The sequence below is a fragment of the Schistocerca nitens genome, chromosome 1, assembly GCF_023898315.1.
Source record: "Schistocerca nitens isolate TAMUIC-IGC-003100 chromosome 1, iqSchNite1.1, whole genome shotgun sequence".
In the NCBI taxonomy this organism is placed as follows: domain Eukaryota; kingdom Metazoa; phylum Arthropoda; class Insecta; order Orthoptera; family Acrididae; genus Schistocerca; species Schistocerca nitens.
Window position 1 is genome coordinate 135,032,368 of NC_064614.1, and position 12,231 is coordinate 135,044,598.

The 12,231-nt window shown below is 45.6% G+C and overlaps 1 non-coding gene across 1 annotated transcript; it reads left to right on the forward strand.

The window, feature by feature from the left end:
* Window positions 1–223: 223 nt before the first annotated feature.
* On the forward strand, window positions 224–298 carry Trnal-caa (transfer RNA leucine (anticodon CAA)). Its single transcript has one exon. It is a non-coding gene; the product is annotated as a tRNA-Leu (tRNA).
* Window positions 299–12,231: the final 11,933 nt, after the last annotated feature.

Here is a 12,231-nt window from a genome sequence, read left to right on the forward strand (position 1 = left end):
TGGGGGATGTTTCCAGAATGAGATTTTCACTCCGCTGCAGAGTGATAATCTCATTCTGGAAACATCCCTCAGGCTGTGGCTAAGCCATGTCTCCGCTACATCCTTTCTTTTAGGAGTGCTAGTTCTGCAAGGTTCGCAGGAGAGCTTCTGTAAAGTTTTGAAGGTGGAAGGTAGGAGACGAGATACTGGCAGAAGTAAAGCTGTGAGTACCGGGCGTGAGTCGTGCTTCGGTAGCTCAGTTGGTAGAGCACTTGCCCGCAAAAGGCAAAGGTCCCGAGTTCGAGTCTCGGTCGGGCACACAGTTTTAATCTGCCAGGAAGTTTCAGGATGATCCAGGCTTGATAGCAAGCTTCAAACCAGTCTCAGTAATTCCAGTCTTCATCAAAGGCATTAAGACTGCACTGTAAGAGCAAATCTCTACTTACTTTGAAATTAATGAACTCTGTACAGATGCACTACATGATGCAAAGAAAGAATCTTTAGCACAGCCACTTTGCAATCTTAATAAGGTGTTTGCACTTCTCACAAGATCAGTCAATGTAGTTGGAGGCACTATTCTAGCAACACTCAAATCTTATCTTGAAAACTGAAGGTAGATTGTATCAGTCCACAGAGATCTATCATGTGAAGGGAAGTTGGAATTCAACGTGCCATGGGGAATGGTAATGGTTCCCAACCTGTCCCTAGTTTTTGTAAATGATTTAAGTTCTCATGGACAGTTCTCCCAATTTGGAGATGACACAATTTTGTACTCAAAAGGCCTCAATGCCAGCCAGGCTTAAGAAGAAGCAGATGCTTTCTTCGATTTGGTTATGAACAAAATGAAAATCAATGAAGAAAAAATGTAAAAATTGGTATGTAACCTCAGTGACAAAGGATACCTACACTGTGTTAGGGCTGCAAAACTTCTGGGTTTCATGGTGGACAGCAAACTCAGTTCACGAGAACACACAGCATATTTGTTGACAAACTGTTGCAACTCGTATACCTCATGAGAAAACTGAAACATATGATAACTGACCAGTAGGTGCTAACTGTATATAATTCACTGTTTCACAGCCATATCTGCTACACCCAATTACTAACGGGAAACACTATAAGTTGCGAGAAAGTACTACAAAAAATAAAAAATAACAAAAGCACTATCAAACAGTGAACTGGAAAACTGCAAACTCAGCTTAACACATCTAGGAGTGACGGCAATTTTCAGTCAGTATATCTTCAACTGTCCCATGTATGTGAAGGAAAATCATTAAGCATTTAGCAACAGGAGTTATGAACACAGTAATAATAAAAGCAATAAAGGAAACATAGACATGCCAGGCTGTCAACTTTCCATGACAAGGGACAGTTTCCCACCAGTGGCAGTTTAAATGTTCAGTCATCTAAATACTGAAATGCAGTGTTTGAAATTGGTGAAATTTCAAGGATAGATGTCACACAGGCTCCATTAAAAGCCACTGTATGGTTTGAATAAAGTCTTTAACAATGAAGCAGCAAATTAGACCATCTAAACAATGCACTACTATATGAAATTACTGTTTAATGAATGTGTACTTGTTATAAGATTCTCACACTATATGTCAAATGTTGATTTGTTACTGTTGTGGGATTTCTGTTAGGTTATAGCCTAAGGAAACACACTCATTTCTGTAAGACTCAGTATATTTCATTACAGACATCCACATTACAGCAAGTCACACAGCCAACTGCACTGGCAACATGGCATGGGCAGTTAGGATACGGAGTCAAAGAAGTAGCAATGGTGGAGGTATGTCGTTCATATTTGTCAATGTCACACAGCTCCCCTTACCCCCCCACCCCCCCCCACCCCCCACTCTCCCTCAGTATAGAGCATGATATGAGCGCAGTGGAAGGGGGCTGTGTCCAGCGGTGAAGGCGGTGAGGGAGATGGCAGTGATGTCATGGGGATATCCATCTCCGGAGGTTGCTATGGCAGGGACCACGCTGGGAGGTCGACATGGAACTCCTGTAAGTGGTTAGGTGGACGAGGCGTCAGCCAGTGCATGAGGATGGAGCAGTGTGAGGAGAGTGTGTCCCCCGCATGATCAGCTGGTAGCATTCGAACTGCAACCCTCGCAAGGGGGGTTACCGTAGCTTGGAGGAGAGTGTAGTTGATCCTGCGCGAAAGCAGGTGGGAGCCGGCGATCAACTGACAAAATGGTTCCCTGGTCAGTTGGGGCGAGTTGTCTTGCAACAGGATGAAGTTGTGGTTGTCGTCGATGAGGATGGTGACATCCTCCACACATTCAGGTGGGCGTCAGTTTGCCGGACCACTAGAGGGGGTAGGAGGGAGGAGGTAGAGAGAGAGGGTGAGTACCTGAGGAATGCCATTGATGGTGACACAGACGCATGTTTGGATGAGGGCTGCAGTGGCAGCTCTGAGGGGTCATAGTTTGAGCGCGAGTCCTCAGTGCTGGGAGGCTGCATAAAGTCATCGGGTGTAAAAGACGCTGGGACGAGGTGTGCGGGTTCCACATGGTGGAGAGAAACAGTGAGTGGTGAACCTTTAACCCAGATGTCCATCGTGTTAGTGATGCAGTTTATGACCTCGTATGGGCCTGAATATGGTGCGGCAAGTGGGGCCCGGATGGTGTTGTCGCAGAGAAAAATGAACTTGCATGAAAGTAGATTGGAGGGCACTTAGGAGCGGAGGAAGAGTATGGCTAGAAGCGGGATCAGGGAAATGTTTGCAAAATGCATTCAGATCTGGCTTATCAAGTCAGGAAGGGAGGTGTTATTGTCGGGGGCGGTAGGTTATAACAGCTATCCAGGGAGGGCAGGGTTTTCACCATTGATGAATTCACTCGTAGTGCCATCGTTATCTGGTTTTTACAATGCCCATAGGCCAAGAAGTACCCACAGGAGGGCCTCGGTCCAAAGACTGTCGTGACGCTGCAGTGCTGTCTTGAAAGTGCGATGCCACCATTCTCCCAGTATGTTTGCTTGCTGTAGTAGGGAGTCGTGCAACATTTGTTGATACCACACAGCTGCAGAGTTGGGCGAAGAGAGCTCATTCAAACTGCCGGCCCTGATCGGTGGTGATAGCAGGGGGGCAGCAAAAGTGGGAAATCCAGGAAGAAACAAAAGCCTTAGCCTTGGCTTCAGTGGTTATGTTGGTGAGAGGTATGGCCTCTACCCCGACATAAACGATTGATGCGAAAAAGAAGATAACAGAACCCCTCTGAGGTGGGGGAACAGGGCCGATGAAGTACAGGTGTATGTGGTGAAAGTGGCCAGATGGAATGTCGAATTTACAAAGAAGTAGAACAGTGTGCCTGTTGACTTTGTTGTTCTGGCAGATGATGCAGTTCTGGGCCCAGGTCTGACAATCACGCGTCATGTCTCACCACAGAAATCATTCGGACACGAGTCGGGTCGCTGGCTTAATTCCAGGGTGTGATAGAGAATGTAGTGTGTCAAACCACTGAATGGCAGAAGTGGATGGGAATGAGGGGTCAGAAGGTGCCGGTGGAGGAGTCGCACCAGACTTCCTGTCGGATGCCAGCGAAGTTTTGTTTTGGTGAAAGACAGTGAAGTGGAGGTGCTAGTGAGAAGTTGCTATGTATCTTCATCCTGGTTCTGTAGGGATGCGAGGTCGGTAAGGTCGACGACCATTGAGATGGTGCAAATGCGAGAAAGGAAATTTGCAACTACGTTGTCGGCGCCTTTGATATGATGGACGTCAGTAGATATATCACAGATGAAATTGAAATGCTGAAAGTGATATGGGGGGTGGGGGAGTGTCGAGAGGGGGCTTCGTATGGCTTCTGCTACTGGTTTATAGTAGGTCAGGATGTGGAAAGGTCGGCCCTCAACGTCGGAGCGAAGCGTTTTACTGCCTTATAAACTGCTAAAAGTTCATGGTCGAAGGCTGAGTATTTTTGATGGGTACATGAAAGTTGGTTCAAGAATCTTAAAAGAAGGTTGTACACATGGAAATTGGTTCAAGAATCATAAAAGAAGGTGGTACACATGGAAGAATCCTGGAAATACTAGAAGGTATCAGATAGATTATATAATGGTAAGACAGAGATTTAGGAACCAGATTTTAAATTGTAAGACATTTCCAGGGGCAGATGTGGACTCTGACCATAATCTATTGGTTATGAATTGTAGATTAAAACTGAAGAAACTGCAAAAAGGTGGCAATTTAAGGAGATGGGACCTGGACAAACTGATAAAACCAGAGGTTGTACAGAGTTTCAGGGAGAGCATAAGGTAACAATTGACAGAAATGGGGGGAAAAAATACAGTAGAAGAAGAATGGGTAGCTCTGAGGGATGAAGTAGTGAAGGCAGCAGATGATCAAGTAGGTAAAAAGACGAGGGCTAGTAGAAATCCTTGGGTAACAGAATAAATATTGAATTTAATTGATGAAAGGAGAAAATATAAAAATGCAGTAAATGAAGCAGGCAAAAAGGAATACAAACGTCTCAAAAATGAGATCGACAGGAAGTGCAAAATGGCTAAGCAGGGATGGCTAGAGGACAAATGTAAGGATGTAGAGGCTTATCTCACTAGGGGTAAGATAGATACTGCCTACAGGAAAATTAAAGAGACCTTTGGAGAAAAGAGAACCACTTGTATGAATATCGAGAGCTCAGATGGAAACCCAGTTCTCAGCAAAGAAAGGAAAGAAGAAAGGTGGAAGGAGTATATAGAGGGTCTATACAAGGGCGACATACTTGAGGACAATATTCTGGAAATGGAAGAGAATGTAGATGAAGACAAAATGGGAGATACAATACTGCATGGAGAGTTTGACAGAGCACTGAAAGACCTGAGTCGAAACAAGGCCCCGTGAGTAGACAACATTCCTTTAGAACTACTGACGGCCTTGGGGAAACCAGTCCTGACAAAACTCTACCATCTGGTGACCAAGATGTACGAGACGGGCGAAATACCCTCAGACTTCAAGAAGAATATAACAATTCCAATTCCAAAGAAAGCAGGTGCTGACAGATGTGAAAATTACCGAACAATCAGTTTAATAAGCCACAGCTGCAATCCACTAACGCGAATTCTTTAGAGACGAATGGCAAAACTAGTAGAAGCCAACCTTGAGGAAGATCGGTTTGGATTCCGTAGAAATACCGGAACACGTGAGGCAATACTGACCCTACGACTTATCTTAGAAGAAAGATTAAGGAAAGGCAAACCTACATTTCTAGCATTTGTAGACTTAGAGAAAGCTTTTCACAATGTTGACTGGAATACTCTCTTTCAAATTCTAAAGGTGGCAGGGGTAAAATACAGGGAGCGAAAGGCTATTTACAATTTGAACAGAAACCAGATGGCAGTTATAAGAGTCGAGGGGCATGAAAGGGAAGCAGAGGTTGGGAAGGGAGTGAGACAGGGTTGTAGACTCTCCCCGATGTTATTCAATCTGTATATTGAGCAAGCAGTAAAGGAAACAAAAGAAAAATTTGGAATAGGTATTAAAATCCATGGAAAGCAAATAAAAACTTTGAGGTTCGCCGATGACATTGTAATTCTGTCGGAGACAGCAAAGGACTTGGAAGAGCAGTTGAACGGAATGGACAGTGTCTTGAAAGGAGGATATAAGATGAACATCAACAAAAGCAAAATGAGGATAATGGAATGTAGTCGGTTTAATTCGGGTGATGCTGAGGGAATTAGATTACGAAATGAGACATTTAAAGTAGTAAAGGAGTTTTGCTATTTGGGGAGCAAAATAACTGCTGATGGTTGAAGTAGAGAGGATATAAAATGTCGACTGGCAATGGCAAGGAAAGCGTTTCTGAAGAAGAGAAATTTGTTAACATCGAGTATAGATTTAAGTGTCATTAAGTTGTTTCTGAAAGTATTTGTATGGAGTGTAGCCATGTATGGAAGTGAAACATGAACGATAAATAGTTTGGACAAGAAGAGAATAGAAGCTTTCGAAATGTGGTGCTACAGAAGAATGTTGAAGATTAGATGGGTAGATCACATAACTAATAAGGAGGTATTGAATAGAATTGGGGAGAAGAGGAGTTTGTGGCACAACTTGACAAGAAGAAGGGGCCGGTTGGTAGGACATGTTCTGAGGCATCAAGGGATCACAAATTTAGCATTGGAGGGCAGCGTGGAGGGTAAAAATCGTAGAGGGAGACCTAGAGATGAATACATTAAGCTGATTCAGAAGGATGTAGGTTTCAGTAAGTACTGGGAGATTTAGAAGATTGCACAGGATAGAGTAGCATGGAGAGCTGCATCAAACCAGTCTCAGGACTGATGACCACAACAACAACAACAACATGAATGTTTCTTCGAAAAGAACTGAAGTAGCATGACCACATCATTGTGGCGTTGTTGTAGGGCTGTACCTACCACGGATTCACTGGCATCCGTGGTGATGAAGAGATTGGATGAGGGAGGGTGACGGCTCGTGCGGGAAGGCCTGGTAGGCTGCGTGCATTGGTTCCATCCACGAAACAGGGTGCTTCCCTGAAGTTTGCTGGCTGGAGAGAGCATTAGTGAGGGTGCTGCAGGCAAATGAAATGGTAGTAGTTTATCATTCCCAGGAACCAGCAGAGCTCTTTGTATGTGGTAGGGAGTAGCATGGATAAGACTGATTGCACCTTCGATTCAGGGGGGTATACCGGCAGCTGAGACTGTGTACCCCAAGAATTGGACAGATTGTTGGTGCAGTTGCAGTTTGTCGGTATTTATCTCGACTCCGTTTGATGAGAGAGTGTCCTTTACCATCGTGATATGGAGTTTGTGATCTTGTGTGGATTTGCTGAAGATCAGGATATTGTCAAGATATATGAAACAGAAGTCAAACTGGAGCAAGAGAGAGTCACTACAGTGTTGCCACATCTGGGCAGCGTTTTTTTAACCAGAGTGGCATGGAATGGTACTTGTACATCCTGATGGGGGTGATAATCGCTGTTTTCAGAATGTCTTCGGGTTGGACTGGGATTTGATGAAGGTGAGTGAAGTCAGAAATGGTTGATATAATTGTCCATCACAGTTCTAGCATCCAAGTGTCTATAATCGACACGCCTATGAAAGGAGGCATCCTGTTTAGGGGTTAGGAGTATGGGTAACGAACAGTTACTATCAGAGGGCTGTAAAATTCCCACCTCAAAATAGTTCCTGTATTCACTGGCGTAACTTGGGTGGGTTAAGGTGGCGAGCCTTGTGGCGAATAGGTGGGCCCTCGGATGTGATGATGCGACGAACAGTTCCGTTAGTGATGGTGGAAATGGAGTGTTCGATGACTGCATGCAGGTGGGATGTGGTGTTGGTTGATTTATTAGGGGCACATGACTTGGAAGCAGCATAGTTGCCTGCTTGAGAGTGGAATGACGGCGAAAAAGTCACATTTTTGTTATATTTATGCCTACATGGGTGACAGTTTGCGAGTGCCAAGCATGAGGCGGGTATGAGCGGTGTGTGTAGAGGCTGTCTATTGTCCATAGTGTGCAAGAGAGGTGTGCTCGGCACTGGCGGTACTGATGGCGTGCGTGGAGCTATGGAGCAAGCCATGCAAGGAGGTGCGAGAGGGGGGAATGTTTATCAACACACTGGACAGGAGCATGGGCGTTGGGGGGGGGGGGGGGGGGTCGGAGCCCGGGTGGTTGGATTGTCATGATGCACACAAGTGTCAGTTTGTTAAACAGGTGAGAGAGATGCTGAGCGGAACACACTTGTGGGGACGGGGAAGGTGGGGTGATTGAGACTGGAGTCAAACGAGATAGGTGTGGTGGTGCTAACATGTGTGCTGTTGTTGGCAGAGCTGTCAGCTGCGACGGATGAAGGCCCGGGTTTCGGCACTGCCAAGTGGTGTGAATTGATGCGGGTGGTGATTGCAGCAAGCTCATCCTTGGAAATTGCAATGTGATTTTTCAAAATGGCGTTCTCAAAGCAGAGGGCGCATGTCTTGGCACTTTCCGCCAGGATGCGATCCACGGTTGCACAAGTCCTGTTCACAAGATCCATGAACAAATGCACTAAACAGTTAATGGCCTTTACACTTGGAGCAGGTGGTGGAGCACGGTCACACAGAATGTGAGAGTTAGAGGTGTGGTGAAACAGAGAACCTTGAACGACATTTCGAGACAGGTGGTGGTGTGATAAGAAGTCTATTCCCAGAATCAGTTCTGCGATGTCCACCACATGGATGATACAGGGGATGGAAAGGCGATTAGAGGGCAGAGTTGAAGCTCAACAGAGCCACAGGCCTGGAGTGTAGATGAGTTCACAGCTCGCAGGAGAGAGCGTGTGCATGTGAGGGTGTGTTCGATCATTGATTTAGGTACAATTGAGACATCTGCACCAGTGTCCACAAGGAAGTTGCGACTTGAATTTTTTTTTTTTTGGGAGGACTCAAACCTCCGCCGGGACCATCTGCACAGTCCATGACTGCAGCGCCTTAGACTGCTCGGCTACTCCAGCGCGGCACTCGAAGAATAGTCTTTGACGTAAAGGTGGCTGTTCAACGGGTCGGAGGCATGGATGGAATGTAACGTGGGTTGATGCTTATCGGATGATTGGTTTCCCAGATGCTTGCACAGGGGGCAGCACTTTTTTGCATCGCCACAGAATACCGTGTGGTACCAACAGTGAGGGTACATTGGGAGAGGAGGCAGCCGATCATCATCTATGTGTTTGGGTTCGTACACCATGGTGGTCAGCGCAGGCGCAATATGCAGCAGCTAGGTGGGCAGAGAGTGCGTGTGTTGGGTGCCAGGTGGCACAGCAGTCTGGGGCCTGGAGTGTCGCCTGCCCCTGCCTGTGGCCAGGCGAGCTACCAGTGCAGGAGGGCCAACTTATTGCGTGAGCTCCTGCTGGTGGCGCTGGTGTGTGAGCAAGTAGACCTAGTCAGCCATCCACAGATGTGAACTGATAGATTCCAGGGAGTGGGGGAGGAGATGAACCTGGAGATCTGTAGGCAGTTTTGATAACCATACTGACCACAGGGTTTCATCCGGCATCATCTGCTTAGTGACCAGGAGACGTAGCTGGCACCAAAGCTGGGACGGAATGCGGTCGGCGAGATGTTCCTCGTAGAGTATTTGCAGAATAACCTCTTTTAGGGAATGCGAGAGGTGCTCAATGATAGTCTGTTTTGCGAAATCGTACTTCAAAGTTAGCAGCGGCATCAGAAGTAGGTACAGATCAGGTCTGTGTACCCGTTGAGTCATGAGGCACAGGAATTTTGAATTGTCGCCAGTGACGCAGTACAGTTTGAACAAGTTCTTCACCAGTGCAAACCACGTTGCTGGGTTGTCCTCGGATAACAGGGGCAGGGTCGGAAGCAGCCTGGTGGTGGTGACAAAGGCGCAGCTAGTTCTGTATCTACGTCCCTCGGATCACTTGTATGATGTGAATGCTGGACCAGTGCACTCAACGCAGATGGCATTGCGTAGGGTGTGAGCAAGCAGTCTGTCAGGGTAGATGAGAATGGCATTGAAGCTTAGAACTGTCTGATGCAACATTTGCAGCGCAGACTTCTGACACAGAAGGCATGGCCAGCGCCATGTGAAAAGTGAGTGGGTGAACGGCTGCAACCGACACCCACTGCAAGTTTACTTGTGGTGGTTGGGGAGGTGGAAAAGCGGATGTGCATGGAGCAGCACAGTAAAATGTTCCCACTGGGCTGCCAACATGACAAGCCAGGGCATGTTCCGAGGGGTGGAAACCACAGTTAGTATCACTATGCAACACACTGTTCATGTCAGTTGGGGGCCCGTAAAGTGCACTGAGGGGCCGAACAGTCACTGGGGGTGGAAACTGGCCCATTGTAGGTGCAGGAGCTTCGATATCCATGTGCTGCATGGCAGGTTACATGGCCAAGTGGAACCAATGAAGACGTAAACAAAGCTCGGTGGATGTGAAAATATTTGCGCTATGAGGAAACGGCGAGTGAATTCTTTCTTGGGATCACCACTGTGGGATTTCTGTCGGGTTATAGCCCAAGGAAACACACTCATTTCTGTAACACTCGGTATATTTCATTACAGACGTCCACATTACAACAAGTCATACAGCCAACTGCACTGGCAAGATGGCGTGGGCAGGTAGGTTACACAGTCAAAGAAGTTGCGATGACACAGTATGACACGAATGATGTAGCTATGGTTTAAAAAAATAATACCCTGCATCCTTCCTTGTCTATGCCTCTCGTGGACAGTGTCTCTAGGCCTACCATTGACACGCCAGTCACATTCATGTGGATGAGTTACGATAGATCCTGCATCTCCTGCAGAGGAGACAATATCCACAGGAGAGGATAGTACTTCCAATCAGTTCACAATAAGCAGAGCAATTTACAGCTGCCCGTAAACAGCAACTGTATTTGTATTTCATTATTCATACAGTAAGTCATGATTCACTTCATATTTTGTACAAACCATATACAAGTTTATTCATACTGTGATTTAGAAAACAACTTTCAACACACGTTGAATATTGGTAACACAATTATAAAAATAACACAATCACTGAAATAGTAGTTTGGTTAAGAATACAGGTACGTGATCAATTACACTATATTTTCTGGGTGTTCCAATAGCTCAGAATCAGAATGGAAGCAGTGGTCAAGCAAGTTTCACTTTGAACTTACGTAAATTTTGTATCTCTTTCAGACAGGATGGCATGTGGTTGTACAATATGATGCAAGTACTTACTGTATTGTCATGCAGGTAATGCTTCTGCCTAGTATCACAAAAGTTGAAATCACCATTACGCTTCACAATATTTACTTCTCATAAAACCTACTCCAGTCCGGTCACTAACATCATCTATCCCATCAAAGGCAGGGCTACCTGTGAAACCAGTCATGTGACTTACAAGCTAAGCTGCAACCATTGTGCTGCATTCTATGTAGGCATGACAACCAACAAGCTGTCTCTCCACATGAAAGGCGACTGACAAACTGAGGCCAAAAAACAAGTGAACATGCTGTTGCTGAACACGCTGCCAAACATGATATCCCTCATCTCAATGACTGATTCACAGCCTGTGCCATATGGATCCTTCCCACCAACACCAGCTTTTCTGAACTGCACAGGTGGGAACTTTCCCTGCAGTACATCCAACGTTCCCGTAACCCTAATGGCCTCAACCTTCATTAGTCCAGCACTACACAGACGTCATTTCACCGCCACACCCAGTCTCTTGTAATTTCTTTTTATTTCCCTCCTTTCTGCTACTTACACCCCCCCCCCTCCCACCTTCTCTCCTGCCCTCCATCTAAACTGCAGCACTTCACTGTCTGCCACCCCCACCATATTATCCCTCCCCCTCTCCGCCTCAGCCTCCTCCTTAACCCCATCCAGTCACCACTCCCATCATGCACTGGTGCTGCTACTTGCTGTGTGATTTCAGTTATCTGAGACTGCAGACGTGTGTGCAAGTTGTGTGAGTGTGTGTGTGTGTGTGTGTGTGTGTATATGTGTGTGGCCAGAGATTTTCTCCGCTCAGGGACTGGGTGTTGTGTTGTCCTAATCATCATCATTTCATCCCCATCGACGCGCAAGTTGCCGAAGTGGTGTCAAATCGAAAGACTTGCACCAGGTGAGCAGTCTACCTGACGGGAGGCCCTCATCACATGCCATTATTATTATTTTCTCTTTTATGAAGATTAGTATTTTATAGATATATAAGCAAGGAAGGGGCCAGAAAATTAAGTGTTTTAAATGTTGGACTAGAGGGGTCACAGTATTTAGCATGTGTTATTATTCTAATAATCTTTTTTTGTTGTCTAAATTTTCTTCTGCTACTTATGAATTTCTCCCAAAAGATAACTGAATAGATCAATAGTGAATGGATACTGCCATGGTACACTGTGACCACTTTTTATGCATGGCTTGTATTTTGTGAGAGGATTCTTACAGCATATGTAAGTGTATTTAACTTTTTACTTACATTATTCAGGCATCTCTTTTATTATAGGTTATCCTGGGAATGTACACTAAAAACTTTTTTAATCAGTCTTTCCTTCTTATCCCATCCGGTAAGTCTCCCCTGATCCAGGGCTCTGAGTGACTTTTCTGAACTCAACCCCTTTTCTTAAAGCTCTCCAGTACTTTTCCTTCATCACTCTTCCTTCCCCTTCAACCTCTGTGCTGGAAAAAGGAGCCACTGGCTCCAAGAGCTCGCATTTGTAAAACATTGGTATACGTGTGTTCTCTTCGTGCCACTTGGTGAGTAGATTTTTTTTATATATCTGATTACATTAAATTGTCAAAAATT